This window comes from Meleagris gallopavo, chromosome 15 (assembly GCF_000146605.3).
Source record: "Meleagris gallopavo isolate NT-WF06-2002-E0010 breed Aviagen turkey brand Nicholas breeding stock chromosome 15, Turkey_5.1, whole genome shotgun sequence".
NCBI classification, from domain to species: Eukaryota; Metazoa; Chordata; class Aves; order Galliformes; family Phasianidae; genus Meleagris; species Meleagris gallopavo.
The window spans coordinates 10183992-10189322 of NC_015025.2; positions in this window are offsets into that span (position 1 = coordinate 10183992).

Below are 5331 nucleotides of genomic sequence, written 5' to 3' on the forward strand. Positions count from 1 at the left end.
TTCCTTTGAATGTGTCTTAATCTAAGCTGAGCTCTTCAGCTCTGTGGATTCAGCAGCCCTGAGCTGGTTCTCAGCCCTGTGGTGCTGAATCTGATTGCTGAAAACCTGCACGATGCTGCTTTGCTTTGACAACAAAAGGAGTAGTGACATCAGTGGTTACAGACCCCTTCATCTGAGGATAGGCTGTGTGCCTCCAAGCCCTGAAACTTGTTCCTAAGCTTTTCTCAGCCTAAGGGGCTTTCTATTCCTTGTTCCATCTCTGCAAAGATGGCAAGGCTTTTCCATCCCAGACTTGTGGACATAAATGCCATCCTGGGATGTCCATCTGCCTGTGTTGTCCTCCACCCGCCTGCCCTGCCCCTTCTGCTCGGCACTCACCTTGGTGGCAGAGGACATCTGGTTCCTGTACGTGGAGACTGAGGCAACTTCACTCAAAATCCATTCTTTTGCCCCAGTAAGTTTCCTGTACTGGTCAAACCACCTTGAACTACATACCTCGTTCATCTTATTCTCATCAACCTTCCTGTTAGGTGATGAATGCACTCCGTTTCTGTTTTTTAAATGCAAATCTTTGTTTTGGTCAACTTTCCAACAGTCTCTTAATTTCAGCATTCATTGGCTTTTGACAGTGGCTTCTGTGGCTCCGCTGCTGCGGTGCCCAGATTCACCCCTTGTGCAATGAGGTACGCTGCACAACACGGGCAGCTCCTTCAGGACGTGGCTGCCTCTCTTCAGGCTCCAATTGATGCTGCAGCCCCGCAGCCACTGACTGACATCAGGAAATAGCCAGACAAGAGCAGCTACCAGATAACAGCTGTTTCAACAGTTTTAATCGCAAGGGGAGCTGTAAGATAAATAAATAAATAAAGCCGATGAAGTGACAAAACAAATGGCCCTGGTACCAGAGACAGATTTGAAGCTTCTGGCTGCCTTCATGCTCTCACTCCCTGCAAATAATTAATCTATCACTTAGCAGCACTGGGGTTCTCCAGAAGGAGCTGGGAGGCAGTGTCTGAAGGTGAACGTCAGCTCCCCAGAGAGACCTGGAGGATGGGGACACCGCTGCCTGCCACCACAGCCTGCAGGTGAAGTGAGATCACGAGGGGATGGATGGATGGATGTCAACCTGCACGTACTGCGGGTGTGCTGTGTTGCATTCCACCCTCACAAATCACTGTTATGCCCTTTCTGCTTTAAACACTATGGATCAGCTATAACAACACTTGATATTTATTTTATTTCAGCTATCACTCTGATTTGTCAGGTGTATTTTTTATGCACAGCAGGTGTACCCTAATGGGGTTTGGGAATAAACAGAAAATTGATGGGCTTATACACCCATTAGCTAATGGATTACTAAGCAAAAGGGACTCTGTTTAACCCCACTGCACTTAGCCCACTGTTAGGAGGTATGTTAAAGACTATACACTAATGCTCAAATGTCTCTTTGTGGACCCAGGGGAAGAGAGCTCAAACTTTAATGCATCTCTTTTGATAGACAGGTGAATGAATGTGGCTATCATTATGCAATCATGCATCCCTGCAACTATTTATCAGCAGGGCGGAGTGCCCCAGGAACCTCTGCATGCCCCTGGCCAGCCCTGCTGTGAGCCCATCCCTGTGGCTTTGGGGAAGGGCTGAGCAGGAGGATATGGGCTTCCCCCATCCCAACAGATGCAGCACAAGGCAACATCTTTGTGCCCCAGCGCAGCACACCTGTAAGCAACAAGCTTTCCTGTGCAAAGGCCATGTGCCAGCACAGGCTTTAATCAGTTATTTTAAGATAGATGTGGCTCGTTAGCATCAGAACAATGCAATTACTTCTCCTCCTCCCCTCTCTCCAAATCCCAGGATTTTATTGGCCTATTAATGGATTGATTTTTTTTGTTGGTAGAAACAAGAAAAGATTCCAACTCACTGATCATATTATCCTACAGCTATCAAGTGGAATATATAAGTGAGATAATAAAACCCAAACCATATTCATGAAGGTTACATTTTCTAAACCCTTTTGTGTTCTGGATCATAGTTTATGTTCCCTTTCAACCAGAAATACACAGTTCAGTGCTGTACATGACAGCTGAAAAAGGTCTGTTATATTAAAGGTTAACTTTGCAATCTTTCACCATCTTTTTCTCATGGAAACAAGTCACACTGAGTCTCACTGTCCACCTTCTAACATAGGTGTATAATCAAAAGCCAATTCAAAAGGAGCCTTCTGTAAATATCAACTCGATCCAGGCATATGTATGCCTTCCTCAGAGCACCACAGAGTCCTGCTGATTTCAGTGGGATGGCGCCTGTTTGAAGAAAAATAGATGCATGTGTGCAGGAGACGTGAAGGTCGAAGAATAAAAAATCAGGAGAGAACATAATTTTGTGTTGCTTTTCACTAAACAGAGACTCAAAAACTCACAGCCAGAGGGAAGCCGAGGTCCTTTTGGTGACTTCTATCCCATGTCCCCTGCCCTGGAATGCTTTTGGTGCCCCCTCCATACAGGGTATGGGGCTGCCAGGGTCCATGTGCAGCTCTGAGGGATTATGGGGTGGTGAATGGCAGAGGGACATGGCACAGGTCATGGCTGTGTCTTACTGCACAGCAGGACTCTTCCTGGAGCTGGGGGAACAACAGCTGAGGTGTTCAGTGGGCTTCAGCCCACACCTCTTGCCTTCCTATTGAAGCTGGAAGTGAGCTCCCTGCAAATTCTGTGTTCCTAAGAAATGTGGAAAATGTGACCATTTTGCAGTCGGAAAGCTCTCACTAAATCATTATTCTCTTGCTTAACTCCTTGAACACAGAGACTTATGGAGCTCTTTTTAATCTTTATAAAGGAAATGAAGAGCAGCTGCTGGATGTAAGAGGAACTGCCAAAAGCACCACAAATACTTGAGATGCCTTAGAAAATGCCATGGGTACATTGGCAATTACAAGTCACTAGGGCAGCCCAGGCCTTGCCTTACTGGAGGTAGCAGTGGTCAAATGGACATCAATGCCCACTGGAGATCAAGTGTAAAATGAAGCTTTAAAAGTATGATGTGGTTTTGTTGTTGCAGGGATTCACTTTTATCTCTAGGTTTAGTCTTTGGATTGGAGATGATTTAATTTATGCTGGAATTCAACTGCATCAGACTATAAAGCTGGAGCAGCGTAGCAACAAGCTCATTAATTACCAAGCAATTATTTTGCTCAACTTTTAGACCAAGGGGATACCCAAAATACCCACATCCCTTTCATTCTGATTTCTTGTTTTCCCTCCCGTGCTGTAGCTGAGGTTATTTTACAGCAGCTGTCAGTCAGAGCAGTAACAACTTCCACAGCAGCAGCTTCCATTTGGCAAGCTGACTGCACAGAAAGGGCTGTGATGGAGCGGAAGGGGTTTCTTTCTCTTTCTTAATATCATCTTCCCCTAGGATAGACTACCTTGCCCTCTCCAGCAGAACACGCTCAGATCATACTGCAGAGTTTCTGACTGCTGCTTTTAAAAAGGTATATCTGTTTGTTTCTATCAACACATTTCAGCTCCTCTGGCATGCTGTCTTTGCAGCTCTAATAGAGACACTTCACATGTAATAGGGTCACACAGTGATCCTCACGTTCGATTCCATTCCTATCACCATGTTAAATTGAAACAATGTGTGTGCATCAGGTTTCTGCAGTGCAGGGAAGCTGCAGCATCTCCAAGTTTTGTGATGCGATGAACCTAATGATTTGGATTTTATTTTCTTGGTACCACATTCAGCTGGCGAACTCGTGGAAATACACCTTACCTCGTTTCCTCCCCGTCTCCGCACCTCTCAGGAGCTTTCACCAACAGATCTACTTTCATGATAGGAAAAAAAAAATAATAATTCTATCAGTAATTTATGGAAATTAGAAAACTGATTAGCATAAAGCTTCTACTTGTGATAGTGGGGTTACAGAAGTGGGTTGATAGGTAAAAATGATCTCCTTAGTGATAATTAACTTTGATCTCTTAAATAACTGTTAACTTTCATAAAGAAGGAGAGTACAAATGACATTTGCATCATGGCAACTGTAAAAGGCAGAACATAACTTTCGTTCGAGATAACACGATAAGCTCTGTTCTCAAAGAAAATACACTCATTTCAAAGGAAAATGACACGGATTGTCAAGGACTGCTGGGTTTGTTCTCACATCCCGTGCCAACCTGAGAGCTCTGAGATGAGGCAGTGCATACACTTGTGCAAGCAGCCCTGTACAGCCACATCAATGTTACACTGACAATACAGGCCCTGCTTAGCACTAGGAGTCTGCTCACCCAAGGACTTCCAAATACTCTACAAATGTTAATTCGTTCTGACCGCGAGCCAGGTAAATATTGGCCTTATTGCAATGTTATTGGGAAATGGAGGACACGGCGGCTAACAGACTCACTCAAGACCACGAGATAACAGCTTGGATGCCAACCTTCTGGTTCCAGGTGCAGATGTGGCCTCCCATCAGCGTACATGCCTTTGGCTACTGGAGATTTCCTCTCCTTGCTTTGATTACAGTTTCACATATTTTCCCATCAATATTTATTTCTGACCAATTTCACATTGCCAGGTTGGGGTCAGACAGTGTTACCATCTGTTTGACAAATTGCAAATGGAGGCAAAGAGGGGAAAGAATCTGAAGAACCCAATGGATGTACATGTCCAGTTTGAGAAACCAAGGGCCAGAAGACCTTGGCAAACTGCAATTGCTGATTTAAACTAGGAGATTAGCAGTTGTATGTTATTTTTGGGCTAAAATCCCAAATCTGCCAGCAAAATTGAAGCAGTAAAATCCCAGTCGAACTGAATTTATGGGCTAATGAGATATTTCGCAGCCCAGAATAGCAGACTTTAGTTCTCAGTCCATGGATGTCAGCACAGGTTGCTGGGGTGAGATGAAGCAAAACAGAAGTTCTGTATGAAGCAAAGTGTACATCAAGAAATACACACACTCATGAGATAGGCTGGATAATTTAAGGATAAAATTAAAACTGTATCTTAATAAATAAATCCTCAAAGCTGTGCAGCCTCCCCATTTTTCAAATCATGGAAATCATCTCAGAGTTCCTCTCACACTGAAAGCTCCCAGCACACTGGGTTGTTGCAAAAAACTACTGCGACATCTCAATATCCTTCTTCAGGAGCTCCTCCAGACACTGAGTGTGCTGGCCACTCTCTGAATCATTTCATCCTGTCATCTCTCTTCCTTTGATATGCATGAAGTTAAAGGGAAATGGCAGTCCCCTAATTTCTATTTCCACCCAATGTCATGGGAGAGAGGAAGAGGGGAAAAAAAAAAAATCACTTTTTAATGTGGCTTTTAAAATAGAAAAG